We start from the raw sequence: 15,455 nt of genomic DNA, 5'->3' as shown, positions 1-15,455 counted from the left end.
TGCTTTCTGCCCAGCAAGTAAACTCATGCCACTTAAATACAATAACATTAGAAATTAAGTAAATTACAGTGTAGAAAATGAGTTAATAATCACAGTATGGACAATACAATTTAAGTAAATAAACTCAAATTCCAGCAAGTATATTCTCCAAGAACAATAAGTCTTATAACTCTCTTAAAATTTTCTCTAGCAAATATATATAAAACAAGTTTTGCAATCATCAAAGCCTTGAGAAAATGTTACATCCTATAAGAGATAATATAATTGTTTTATAACAAAAAGCAGGTGATCACAGGAGAGCTTCCTGCCCTTCTCAGTAAAAAAGAACCACTACCCAGAAGTTGAATTTTATGATGACAAAACACAGGCTGTCTATAAGTACAAGTTATATAACCTGATTGCCTAATACTATTTATACCTTGGTTCTTTATACTAATTAATTTGAAACCACTTATCAACATTTTTTCTTACGTTTAAAATATCTGGCCCTCACATCATCTGGCTAGTTCTTCTTATTTTTTTAGATTCATGAATACCTTTCAGTGTTCTCTATTATTCTTCACAATATCAGTGAATGTCTAATATAGAATTTCCAGATTTAGAAAATAAAAAATATAGGATGCCCAGGTAAATTGGAATTTCAGATAAACAACAAATGATTTTTAGCATAAGTATAATTTAGCATGAGTATAACAATAATTTTATAGTATATGTATGTCCCAAGTATTGTATGGGGCATCCTTATGCAAAAGATTATTTGTTGTTTATCTGAAATTCCAATTCAACTGAATGTCCTGTATTTTATCTGGTGATGCTAGTCTAAAACAGTGTATCACATTCTCAAAATCAATTGTTTCAGCACCTTTCTTTTGTTCTCATCAAATGCTACTGTGTCTTGTGGCCTATAATTTCAGCTATAATTCTAATCCAGAATGCATCAAGGCAATTGGGATTTTTATTTGTACAAAAAATTGTTACATAATAAATTATTTGCTTTAACTAGTTAGATCATATTACTGAGCCCTTGTGTAGACTGCATTCTTAGAGCTCTTTATCTTTGCCCTATTTTTACTAGATATAACATTCCTAATTCTAGACTGCCATCTTTCATACATGTGAAAAGGCATTCTCTCTTCGTATTACTTCAAAGATTAGTAGCTTTTTATCCTTACTCAGAAGTCTATGTACAATAGTCAAAGAATCAATTCTCCTTCTCTTCCTGCTCATTTTCAATTTCTCTCTTTCTTTATCTTCATCTCTTTTTCTCTCTTTCTCTTTTTCTTTCACACATACACACACATGAAAGAAGATAAAAATTACTTAAAGCAATGGAAACAATAGATAATAAAACTAGACCTATTAGGAATCAGCATAATAGAGCTTTCAAAGTGGAAAAACAATCAGTATTAATATGGCTAAAGAAATTTTAAAAACACCAAGAATTTTGAGAGAGAAGTGGTAACAATAGTAAAGAATCAACTGTAAATTCTAACACTAAAAAAAAAAAATACAAACACATATTGAGAATGCAATGTATCATGGGAAAAACAGGTTAGACACAGCTAAAGAGAGAATTTGTGAGCTGTAATCCAGGTCAGAAGAAAATACCAAGAATTAAGCACAGAAAGACAAACGATGGAAATTATCAAAAAGCACATGGGACATACAGGAAATACAATCAAAAAGACCTAACTTATATGTAACATTGGGTTCTAGAGAAGGAGGAGACAACAAACAGGACAGAAGTCATATGTGAAGAGAATGGTTGAAAATTAAAAAAAAAAAAAAAATGATGCAACATCAAGTCAAACATTCTAGAAGCACTATGAACCCCAAACAGGATAAATACAAAAAGGGGAAACAAAAAACACCTTGGGACAGCAAAGTAAAACTGCTGAAAAACAAAAACAAAATTTGAAAAAGCATCCAGAGAATATATCCTTCAAAAATATGCTTGCAAACTGAAGGGGAAATAAAGACATTTTTAAACAACCAAAAACTAAGAAAATTTATCATTAGCAGATCCTCCCTAAAGAAAGTAGGATGGGTGATCTTCAGGCTGAAAAAAATAATCTTGAAAGAGAGCTTAGATGTGCAGAAAGGATTGAAGAAGAATAAAAATGTAATTAAATGGGCAAATGTAAACATACATTGAATAAAACAAAAATAATAACACAGAATGAGGCTTAAAAAATATATATGAAATTAAATGTATACGTGTTATATATGCATGACAATAATAACAACTTATGAACGAGTAAATGGTAATAAAATATCTTAAAATCTTTGCTTTGTCTGGGAAGTGATTGGACTTTAATGAAACAAAGAGATGTAATCTCTAAGGTAAACTCTAACACGTTGTAATCTGTAAAGTAAACTCTAACAAAGTAGTAAAACTCTACTCTACAGTTGTAGAATGAACTCTAAAGAATTAGTTAGAATTTGTTTTCCTTGGGACCTCTAGGAGTTCAGTGTCAGTATTTGTGACCTTAACAGTTGCCTTCTTGGATCTGGAGGCTTCCTTGTTCCGAGCGGAGGCTGCTGTGGCCTGGATATTGGCTGTCTCATTGATAATTTGGCTGTGGGTGGTAGTTGGAGCCAGTGAGATCTCATTGGCATTAGCTGTGGCCTTATTGGCTGTCTTCTTAGCCTTGGAAGCTTTCTTCAGTTTGGTGGAGGCTATCAAAGCTTGGGAATTGACTGACTCTCTGGAAATTGGAGCCTGGATAGTCTGGGGGAATGATTGGTAGGTTTAGGGTCGCAAGGGTGACTGGATCTGTGTAGTGACACCATCCCTGCCAGTTGGAGATTGGTAGCCTTGGGCTGCCTTAGCAGTAACTCTCTTTGTCTCATTGGCTTTTTTAGGCTGAGCCATGACTGAAGAAGCCTGAGTATTGGCTGCCTCAGTGGTAGCTGAAGCCTCGTTGATCTGGGGGATCAAGTTTAAAGACTACAGAGTTATTTTAGACTTGTTGGTGGTAATCACATTGGCAGATGGAATTGCATGGACAGCAGGTATGCTCTTTTGTTGTTAATGCCATCAAATAGATTCCTACTCCCAGCAACCCTGTGTACATCACAGAGAAACCCTGCCTGGCCTTTTTGTGCCATCCTCTCATCTTCTGGTGCTATATCAGACAACACTCTGCTGATATTCATAGGATTTTCATGGCAATTTTTTCAGAAGTGAGTGGCCAGGTCCTTCTTCCTAGTCTGTCTTAGTCCAGAAGCTCCAATGAAACTTGTCCACCAACGGTGACCCTGTTGGTTTTTGAAATACTAGTGGCAGAGCTTTCAGCAGCACAGTAACACACAGATTGGTCTTAGCAATAGGATTAACAGGGTCCTTCTTGATCTTGCTTTTCTTAGGCCAGTTGGCAACTGGTGGGTCTACGGCCAAGGTGTCATTGTTTGCTGCCAAGAGAGTATGCATCAGCAAAATACTGTCCTCTTCTGTGGTCTCAGCCTGTGACTACTGAAAGTAATAGAAGAAAAACGAACCAATAAAAAATTTTCATTCATTACAACAGAAGGAAAGAAGGACATAGAAGGCAAGAAAAAGAGTATAGACAGTCCAAATAGAAAGCAAATAGTAAGACAGTAGATGTCAATACAGTAATTACATTAAATGTCAGTGAACTGAATGATCCAAATAAGAGACAGAGACTGTTAGACTCAATTTTTTTCTTTTTGGAAGATTGGCCCTGAGCTAACATCTGTTGCCAATCTTCCTCTTTTCTTTTTTTTTGTCCCCAAGGTCCCCCAGCACATAGTTGTATATCCTAGTTGTAGGTCCTTCTAGTTCTATGTGGGATGCCACCTCAGCATGGCTTGATGAATGATGCTAGGTGCGCCCAGTATCCAAACCCTGGGCCAGCAGAGTGGAACACCAGAACTTAACCACTCAGCCATTGGGCCAGCCACCAGACAATATTTTTAAAGGCCTATAAGTTGATTACAGGAGGAATATCTAAAATATAAGGATACATAAAGCTTGAAGGTAAACAGATGAAAGAAGATATTCCATATAAACACTAACCAAAAGAAAGTTAATATACCTATATTAAGAAAAAGAGTAGACTCCTCTCCTCCCTAATCCCCTCCCCATCATCTGCTTTCTGTCATTACACTTGTTTGCATTTCCTAGAATTTTTTACAATTGGAATCATATAGTATGTACTATTTTTGAGTCTGGCTTTTTTCACTTAGCAAAATTATTTTGAATCTCAAAATAATTTTTTCATCCATGTCACACTATGTATCAATAGTTCTTTTCTTTTTATCGCTGAGTAGGATTTCATTGTCTGGATATGCCACTGTTTGTTTATCCATTCATTTGTAAATGGATATTTTGATTGTTTCCAGTTTGGAGTATTACAGATAAAATTGCTACCAATATTTGTGTACCAATCTTTGTGTGGACATTTGTTTTCATTTCTCTTGGGTCAATACCTAAGTGAAGAATGAGTGGACCATATGGGAGACTTTTGTTAACTTTTTAAGAAACTGCTAAACTGTATTCCAAAATGATTATACCATTATGTATACCCACCAGAAGTGTATTAGTGTCCCAATTCCTCCACATCTTTTGCCAACACTTGGTATGATCAATCTTTTAAATTTTAGCCATTCTAATAAAAATGTTTAATGGTAGCTCACTGTTGATTTAATTTGTATTTCCCTAATGTTTAATGATGTTGAGCATATTTTCAAGTGCTTATTGGCTATCTCTATTTATTCTTTGATGAACTGTCTGCTTTGTTTTCAATTATGATTGTTTAAAAATATGCCACAAATTCTTTGGTAATCCTCAAGCAAATGAGCTTCATTCCCATTGCCTTTAGTGTGGGCTGGATGTAGTGTGAATTTTGTTTGCTAAGTTTCTTTCCTTTTTTTCATCCTTATACTCTTTCTCTATAAGCCTCCAGCTTGTTTCATTCTGATATCATTTTTTTTTTATGATTGCCCTTATCTCTGGGCCAGTTATTTACTATAGAATAAATGGGGTGGGCAAGTAGGGGGTGAGCTTATCCAGTCAACCCCACTCTTAGATCTTGTCATTCCAAGTCACGGATGCCATCTTCCTCTGGAGAACTTTGTATACTGCCTGAACTCAAGGGAAATATGCATCCATACCTGAATCTTCCATTAATTTTTGCAAAAATTCACTGAATTTTTCATCTGTTCTTCATCATTTTTGGTTAGGATTTGGTAGTCTTTTATAGTTTCTATATGGAAAATGTATCAATTTCTTTTTTTTATTCTCTTTATTGATTTTAGTAGATTTTAAAGATCACTGGGGCAGAAAGCCTTACTCTATCATACTTGAATGGAAGTTATTCTAATTTTTTCAAATTTATAGAAAATATCAGGATAAATGTAGTTGTATTTACAAATGTGTGCATTTATATTATTATTTCTTTAGGAGAAGCCGAACATCTGGAACAGAGGGTATGACATTGTCAAACTATCTTTTGGGAAGGTTGTACCAAATTAGATGCCTCCAATCAACATAAGAGTGTGCCTATCTTTCAACCCTTCGCCAATTGTGTTATCCTTCTTTTTAATCTTTGTATATCAGGTAAATGAAAATGATATATTATCTTCTAAGTTTTTAACTATGTCATTCCAATAGTAAATATTATTTTATAATTATATTAGCAATTTGTAATTATTTTGGTAAAGTTTCTTTTATAAAGGACTTTTCTGATTGTCTGTTCCTCCCTCTTGTCATCTTTGGTCAGGTTCTACGGGAAACAGACATTGTGATGGAGACGTTTTTACAAGAAGTGTTTTTAGGGAGTGTATCTATCAGTGTTCTCCAAAGAAACAGAACCAATAGGAAATGTATATATCTATGATTTATTATGAGGAAATGGTTCACATGATTAAGGAGGCTGAGAAATCCCATGATCTGCCATCCGCAAGCTAGAGACCCTAGGAAAGCTGGTAGTGTAGTTCTGACAACCAGAGGACTGATGGTGTAAGTCCCAGTTGAAGGCAGGAGAAGACTCAGGTCCCAGCTCATACAGTCAGGCAGAGATAGTGAATTCCTTCTTCATTCACTTTTTGTTCTATTGGGGCCCAGAATAGAACATATTGGGGAGTGCAATCTGCTTTACTCAGTCCACTGATTCAAATGCTATTCATATCCAGAAACACCCTTACAGACACACTCAGAAATAATGTTTAATCTGGGCACCTTGTGTCCCAGTCAAGCTGACACATTGACCAAAATTAACCACCATAGTGAGTTCTCTTGGGAGCAACATCAGTGAGGGGAGTGAAGGAAGTATGGTTGGGGAGAGAAGTGGAATTGCACTACAGTCACAGCAAAGCCTCTTGGACTGGTATGGCCCATGGATGTTGCCCACATTGAGGCAAAGGGGCCAGGCCTTTGTATTCCCAGATAAACCATCTATTTGATGTGGGCTATCCCAAGGAGGGAGCATGATCTTAAGTGAGACAGCATCCTTTGACTGAGAAAATTCTGGAGCGGGCCTCAGTTGTGAGCCATCGTCAACCAAAAGTCCTAGCAACTGGTGAATCAAGTCCCTCTCTCCAGAAGGGAAGATGCAGACAGTGTACCAGAGTATTCATTCACCCGGTTCTCAGATTTTCCTTTGGTGAAACTGATCTCCTGGAAGTTTAGCCAAGAAGTTTGTAGGAAATTGACCTCATATGACCTCTAGCTCTCAGGATGGATTGTGATTGGCCTAAACCTGTCAACAGAATCCCAACCGACTTCCTTGACACCATATTTAGTTCTAAGATGGGCACATCAATAAATAGAATTACCTGACCAAGATTACTTCTTTGAGGTGACCAAAGTCACCACAGATAGTTCAATCAGAACAAAGACCAAAACTGACTTTCAATCAATCTCTCTCTCTCTCAACATAAACAAGGAGATATGTAGCCCTCTGAGCTGCTGGCAGCCATTTTTTTGACTAGGGAAATTAGGCATTGGCTAGTAGTCACTAAGATATACAGGCTTTATAGTTGTCAGTAGGGGAGCTGGGGTCAAGATAGAGCTTGACCCTTCAGAAAGAAACAGAGATGTGGAAAAAATCAGGGTCTGTAGCACAACTGGACTTCTGGATAAAAGCAATACTGAAGACTCTGTGAAGACTATTTCTGCACTTACGTAAGCTAGAAATTTCTCACATTGTTTAAGCCATTTGAACTGGGTTTTGTCACTTGCAAAGTAAAGGTTAGTGAGACATCTGACATGGAGACACCTATTCACCTTCATTGCTATTGTTTCTATTCATGTGTAACCATTTCTTTCTATAAAAGTAATTTTTTCAGCTTGTTCTTTTAAACTTCTATAAAGTCAAATATTTCATTGTTTTCCTTTGTGCTCTATGCTAGTGTTATCCACACTTCTTATATTGTACCCTATCAGTAAAAATATTTGAGCTAACAGCTTACCATGGAGGTTGAACTGTCAAAGTAGACTCTGGCTAATCATAGACATTATGTAAGATACAACCAAACTTTACCAATGATTCAAAGAATACAGATAAGAACTGGCACAGATGTAGCATTTCTGTCTAGAAAAGCCCAAATCCTTTAGCCACAGTTTTCAAAAACATCCCTTTCCCCCGCATTAGGACAATTTGGGTTAAGATAAGAGACAGATTCTGAACAATGGATGTGGAAACATCTTTCCCAAGAAGCCATTTCAGTTTTGTGGTTCTCCAGTTTTATACTCAGTTATACAGATAGAATATGTCTACGTTACCGTAGCCCATTCTCCAGCAAGCCAAATTACAGGTTGATCTACAATAAGCGATCTGCACAGACCACACGCAGCATTTTTCAGATAGGCATCCCAAGATCTTTCCCCTAATAAATATCACAAGCACAAGGAGGCCTGGCCAAAGTGGTCAGAGTAGGTAAGGAGTAAGTCACAGTTGACTTGTTTTACACCACAATGATTTATTAAAATCATACATATGTACAATATCATAAAGTATCTACAAAAGCAAAAATTTAGGAGGCACAAAATTGACATAAATATTTTAAAATACTATTTTATTTTATGCATTAAGAGCAAAAACTTTTATGCTCTCTTTAAAATATGATTTATAATAATGAAAATCATTTATAATGCAGCAATATTATTGAATATGCTTCATTGATTTGGAAATTTTTGATTTAATACTTTCTGATACAATGTCCCTAAGATCTAAGTTTTAGATACTTGCTCTTAGTGGCTAAAATAACTGAGAAGAATTGCATCCCAAAATATGCAGATCCAAGGAGAATAAGTGCTGAATTATCTGTGCTTACTAAATTATGATATTGATTTTTAAACTCCTATCAATTAATTATGCACAGTTTTTAAATTAAAATTTGGTCAGTAAATTTCTACCTTCCTTGTTGTCAATCAGTTCTTGCAAAATAATCAGAATATGGTATAATTTTACATATTTAACAAGTGGTTTCAAAATTCACTAAAATTCCTCATATGGAAGGTTTTTAATCAAGTTAGAACATTTTGTTTCCAAGTTTTTAAAGTGTGTAGATATGTGAGTTTTTATCAATAATATGTTTATATCATCAGCCACAAAAAAGGCACACAGTGATGAAAATATTTCCATATATTCATTTTCAAAATCATTTCTCCTTATCATGAGTTTCTTTTGAAAAGCTGTTACTTTCTCACTTGTTGATAAAAATCACTTCCATGAAGGAACAGGTTAAGGTGTTTGTTTTTTCTAAGATATATACCAACTAGCAATCCACCGACAGCTATTTGTCTTTGTAGAAAATCTGGAAAGTTTGTCTTTTTATTCAAATTCAATAATTCTCTTAAGTACTTTGTCATATGGTAACCAGTACAAAAGTTTTTCATAGTCACTTTTCATCTCATGTACTGAAAAAAATATCCTGTTGTTGGGGAGGAAAAAATTTTCCTCTACCCTTCTAAGTTCCTTTGGGTGGTCTAGTAATTAAATTGACATAAAACAGATTATGGAGAAAAACCAATTTAATTTTGTACAAATGGGAGCCTCACATAGGCATGAGAGGGTCAAAGACGGTCAGGCAATTGAGGCTTATATGCCATCCTGAGCTAAGGGAAGAGAGTAGGGGCCTAGGGCTTCAAAGGGAAGGAAGACAATTCACAGGAAAATTGGAAAAGCAAATTCTTGGTAAGCACATTTTTGTCATGCCATGGAGAGACAATGGGACACAGAGAGAACATTGATCAAACAGGCCTTGCTAAGTTCCCTTTAGCCTACCACATCTAGGTCGTATTCTTTGTAGTTGTCTCTAATGATAGCTCTCTTCTTATCTAAATTGTTTTAGGCAGTTAAGGGGGTAGTAAAAAAGAAAAACTTCCTCAGTCTTCTGTTCCTTAAAAAAAATCAGCTTAAATTAATCCTCATGCTAGAGACATATTTTGAGATGGAACATTTTGATCCCCTGTATTATGATTTAGGAAAATGCAATCTGTGAATCTATTTAACTGGGCACATAATACGTTGTGTAGGCACATATACACGTTGCTATATACAAAAAAAAAAGTGCCTGAGAGGGCCCCTGCCAACCTCTCAGCCAGTACCATGGAGCTTTCTCTACTCTTTTCTATGTATACCACTTGTACTGAATGTCATCCATGACCATATGATATATTAACAAAGGGATGCCACCAGTGCAATCTGTACAGTAAATATTAGTAAAGACTTATTTCTTTAGTCATTTAGAAATCAGTCTTTACTAATATTTACTAAGATGCTGATTTCTGCGAGTCAATCTTGATCATTAGTGTTCTTTTATGTCATTCAACATTTCAGACTACTCCATTTTCACCTCATTCATATAGCCCATCTTCTACTGAAATTGTAAAGAGTATAATACAGATACTTACTAGAAGATTTTTGTTCCTAAAGTAAGTACTGTTTAGATATGTTTGCTCTTTGTCTTTAGGTCCATGTTTTACATATATTATGTGAAAGAATATTTTCATTGACTCCTCATGTTGCTTTTTTTTCCGATCACTCACCCTCTAACGAGGAGCAATCAATATACCAGGCCTACAGGTTGTAAATAGACATTGTGAATGTGTATTCCAAATTTTGGCTTAACGTCCACTGGGATGTCCACTGACATGCTGCCAAAATTCTCCTCTCATACCTTAGGCTGGAGAACAATAGATGCGTACAGAGCACCCAAAATTTGTGGTTTCTAGCAAACATTTATTTGGTGCTACCGGGACAGGATTGTTTTACTTACCTCCCTGCCTGGTTCCTTTGCAATGGAGAGTCAGTCTGGTCTGCTGTTTAAGAGCATATGATCTCTGGGGCTGGCCCGGTGGCGCACCGGTTAAGTTTGCACGTTCTGCTTCTCGGCAGCCCAGGGTTCGCTGGTTCGGATCCTGGGTGTGCACGTGGCACCGCTTGGCAAATGCCATGCTGTGGTAGGCGTCCCACGCATAAAGTAGAGGATGATGGGCATGGATGTTAGCTCAGGGCCAGTCTTCCTCAGAAAAAAGAGGAGGATTGGCAGTAGTTAGCTCAGGGCTAATCTTCCTAAAAAAAAAGAGCATATGATCTCAAATCATATTGCCTGCATTCAAAACCCAGCTCCACAACCTATTAGAGGTACGACCTTGGGCAAATCACTTAACTTGTCTCTGCTTTAGTTAGCATATCTCTAAAATAGAGATAATAATCTTTTCCTCCCGAGGTTATTATAATTCTGTGGCAAATGGGTGTGAGCTCTTATTAATTTATGTTTGAATCTACTTCTTACTAAAAATGCTAGGTAAAAATAAAAACTTCTATAGAGTGCCAGTTCACTATGTTTTTCCCATTTCTACACTTAGAGCTGATTTAATATCCAGGCATTGATGTGCCCCACCTCCGCCTATTCACCTTTGGCTAATTTACATGCTGTGACTTTCAGACACTCAATCGGTAAGGGCAATTTAGTCTGTTGGTCAATTTTGCTTGCCCCAGAAGGGGAATAATTGCCACTCTTTTTCAGTGGAATACAGGCCTCTGTTTCTAATACAGGAATAGGGAATAGGGGTATGCAAGGACTCTCTACACCTCCTACCTGCCTATCCATGCAGCAGTTTCAGAAGCTCAGACATGAGTGCTATCGGTTCTCCATCTGATCCTTCTGCACAGTTAACACTTTCAGAGTTTGGCCTCTCTGCATATCCCTCCCACTCATAGTACTCCTTACCTTCTAACATACTGCCTTAATTGTGTATTGTCTGCCCCCACTCCCACCCCAATCCAAGCTAGAATGATGTTTCTACAAAGGCAGGGGATTTTCTCTGTATGCTTACCTACAAAAGAGCCTGGCCTAGAGTAGGCCCTCAAATAAATATTTCTTAGTACAATAATAACTTTACTTTTTAGTACAATTGTTACTCTGTGAGTGTTCCCATGTTTTCACACGTACTTCAATGAGCAACTCCATCAGGCAAAACTAGCTGGCCACCATAAGTTGGAGGTCAAGTGCATGGTTTTAAGAGGCAATCATTTGGACTTTCTCCAATGCATATCGATTTTTAAAAAATATATATTTAACAGCCCAGGCATCTTTCTTTTTCTTTATAATGTCAGAGAAGACAATTGAAGTCACTGAATTTGGATTAAGAGCAGCAACTTTCCCTCAAAGAATAGCTGCCCCAGGGCAAGGGCAAAACTTCAGCGATGTTGGTTAGATAGCGATGAAAAACCTTATCGGTCACAGACACTGCTCTACATGTATCATCCAATGAAATTGGTGTTGGCTAGTAATATTAATGGCATTCCTTTCCTGGGTTTCTTCCAAGTCTTTTCAGTTCTAAAGTTCTGCCTCCATTTATGATGATTCTAACTGCCAGTCAAAAAGCTATGAGAAGCTGCTGCCTGAGAAGATACTTGAACTGGAATTTCTATTAATAAGTTTTGTAAACAATGATTTAGTGTGATTCCTCTAATAAATCATATTAAATCATGGAAGTAATACAGAAGTTGTGCCTGGTGTGCTTTTCCTCTTGATGAATTTTTCCTTCGTAATAAAAGCACTTAAATTGCTAAGATGGTAAGAGAGATGTTCATAGATTTTACTCCTTTTGACATTTCATTTTTGGGTCCTGTTAACAGACAGGGAGATCAAAATCAGTTCAATAAATTAAATTGTAATAGTTGAAATCCAGAGGTTTTCATTGTCATCCACAGGTTCAAATTCACAGTGTCATTTGCTGTTACATAAATGCTATTATCTGAACTAAACATCACTTCCTATATAGAGAATAATATCTGGGTCTGTCATTTTCCAACCACAATTCTCTGATTCTCTGATACTGACTGGGTGTCCTACAATTCAATCCTATTCTGACACTAACTAACCAAAGTCAGCATCAGACTCCATAGGTTTAAGGGCTCAATCCCACAAGACTGTTCTCACTTGAGACACCAGTCGCAATTCCCAGGTTCCCAGGCTACCCACACTTTCGTCCAACTTGGCTGAAAATCAGAGTTTCCCACAACCCACACCCTCAGGTTCAATAATTACTAGAATGACTCATAAAACTCAAGAAATCACCATATTTAGGATTACCAGTTTATTATGAAGGATGTAACTCAGGAACAGCCAGATGGATGAGAAGCATTGAGGGAGATACTAGGAGGAAGGGGCACAACTTCCACACCCTCTCTACCAGTGCCACCCTCCCAGCATGTCAGTGTGTTCACCAGCCCAGAGCTCCCTGAATTTACTTGTTCACAAGTGTTTTAAGGTCCGTTCCTTAGATATGCTGGGTTAAATCATTGGTCATTGGCAATTGAACTCTATTTCCAGCCACTGTCCCCTCTCCAGAGGTTGAGGGATGGGGCTGAAAACTCCAACCTTCCAACATGCATAGCCAGTCTCTGGCTTGAAACTAAGGGGCCCCTTGAGTCATCTCATTAGCATAAACTCACGGTAGAAAGGGGCCCATTATTATGAATAACATAAGACACTCCCATCACTCAGGAAATTTCAGGGGTTTTGGGAGCTCTGTGCTAGGAACTATGGACAAAGACCAAATATATTTTTCATTATACAACATTGGGTAGATCATATTTACTAGACAAAAACATTTGACATATTATATCCATGTAATACTAAATATTTTAGCTACCATTAAGTAGCCAGATAGTTTTAATGAAAAAAAATAAAGTTTAAATTTTCCAGTGTTCTTTAAAATGGCAAAAACTTTGTTAAACATTCCAGTATCTGAAAATTCAAACTGCAAGATTTTGCAAACTGTAACTGGGAGGAAGTAGGCTTATAGAGAAGAATAATCTTTCAAAAAAGAGAAAAATTTTAATTTTAGATGCATTCTATTTTTTAACTAAATCCTTTTAATTCCAGTTTTAGATGAATAAAATTAAATTTAAAAAATCAAGGAACAAAAAATAAATTTATTTGAGTTTCTGTTCTTCAAATGTCAACACATTTTAATAGTGAAATATGAAAACAGACATAGTATAAAAAGATCTTTAAATATTATCACCAAAGTTTGATTATCACCACTAGATAACCTGTGTAAGCACACTTGCAGAAGGCATTTCTGTAACTGCAAGCCACATTCATCTGTATCTGTTCTTTGCACATTTTACTAAGGCCTTTGGAAATGCATAACGCAAGAGCAGTTGCAGAATACTCAGGTCTGGATCATATATTTACATATTCTGGTTGCTAATACATTATGTGATGCTGAAAGAAACAAATACATTAAAAGGTCCTTTCAATGGTAATCTTGTAAAGAATTTAATTTTTTAATGATCTAAAAATATTTGAATATATAATTCCCTTGCTATATTTTTAAAATAAGTAATCATTGCTAGAGAGTTTTGTAAAAAGTGACAGGTACAGTACCCTGCTCAGTACAAACTGATTCAATTTTTAATACAATTTTTATCTTGGACTGCCATTTTTTCTCAATTTACTCAAATTTTGCATATGTTATAGGTTAATCCTTTTATAATACTTTCAGAAGATGATAGAAATATCACTTAGACAATAATGATATCATAATGTTTCCACTTTCTCATAGCTAGGATTTAATAGCAGCTATTAGCAGAGACAATTCTTTGTTAATTGGTTCGTTTTATCAGTTTTTAAACTGATACAGGTACTAAAAATTTCTGCACAAACTTGAGAACATACTCCATTGTAACTCGCTCTAGGTAGTATCCTGTTCTATCTTCTTAAAGAGATAAACCATCAAATCTATACAACGTGCCTTGGATAACAGTAATGTAAATTATCAATACTGCATGGTCAAGAATAATTCAAAATAATACAGTGTCCTTTCTGTTACCATTTAAATACCTAGCTTAATTTCTATTATGAGGTTTTCTTTGATTATTGGTTCTCTGTCTACTCATTTTTCTTTTTCTAGAATTAAGTCTGTGTGCTCTTGAGTTAAGTTTGTAGCTCTACCACTTAGAAATCTTGGGTCCTTGGGTAAGTCGCTTAAACTTTCTGTGACTCAGTTTCCTCATCTGTAAAATGGAGAGCATAGTCATATTCACCCTGTAGTGTTGCTGTAGTGAGGCTAAAATCTCTTATTGCTTGTGAAGGATTAAAGCTTTGGCACATAATGTGTACAACAAACAGTAGCTATTATTGATAGTATTTTAATCATCATATTCCTGTAGAACTTCTAATTGATGGATTCTCCATTGTGTTGAAAAACACAATTTTGGAATAGAATTTTGCATCTAAATGCAATCCTTTTTTAACTTCTAAATTGCCACATTGGTATAGATGTCATGTTTTTAGACTCTCATGGGGAATATGAACTAGAGTTTTGAAACTTTGCTCCTGTTTCTTGGAATGAATCTGTTTTATTTCTCCCTAGAGGACAGTTGCTTTATCTCCTCACAATAGTTTTCCTCCTCTGGACTACTGAATATTTCCATTTTGCTTGGTGATTTTTCTGTTTGTTCAACTTTACAGAGTGAGAACTTTCTTCAGTTGCAGAAGTTGATACAAGAACAGCAGTTATGTGGGTTTCATTTCTAACTTTTAACCCAGACAAAGGGGAAAAGAGATCATTTTCATTTTCTGTAGCTTTACTTTGCTAGATCTGGGAGTGCCAATTGGCTGCAGTGAGCAGTGCAAGAATTTCTGGGGAAGCAGTCACATGATTGAAAAGTCTCTGGTTTGGTAAGAGGCTTTCCTTTCCACAGTTGTTGAATAACCTGAAATTGGCTGAGCACCCATCCCTGCCTTCTCCCCCTGACATGACTAATCTCACTGGGGATCTGTTATGGCATTGCCCACCTCAGCTAGTTGTTCTATTGCTGCCCTCTATTATTTTATTTTATTTTTTTTTGAGGAAGACTGGCCCTGAGCTAACATCCGTGCCCATCTTCCTCTACTTTATATGTGGGACGCCTACCACAGCATGACTTGACAAGTAGTACCACGTCTGCACCTGGGATCTGAACCAG

At 36.3% G+C, this 15,455-nt stretch overlaps 1 long non-coding RNA gene across 1 annotated transcript in view; it reads right to left on the bottom strand.

The window, feature by feature from the left end:
- The window catches only part of LOC102147836 (translation initiation factor IF-2), a 103,004-nt gene that overhangs the window by 62,663 nt on the left and 24,886 nt on the right, over nucleotides 1-15,455 (bottom strand). Inside the window, exon 4 of the long non-coding RNA XR_011425795.1 lies at nucleotides 10,246-10,541. This is a non-coding gene — a long non-coding RNA (translation initiation factor IF-2). The remainder of the gene's footprint in view (nucleotides 1-10,245; nucleotides 10,542-15,455) is intronic.

Source organism: Equus caballus, chromosome 15 (genome assembly GCF_041296265.1).
Source record: "Equus caballus isolate H_3958 breed thoroughbred chromosome 15, TB-T2T, whole genome shotgun sequence".
NCBI classification, from domain to species: domain Eukaryota; kingdom Metazoa; phylum Chordata; class Mammalia; order Perissodactyla; family Equidae; genus Equus; species Equus caballus.
The sequence above is the reverse complement of the archived record's forward strand: the minus strand, read 5'-3'. Positions and strand labels throughout refer to the sequence as shown.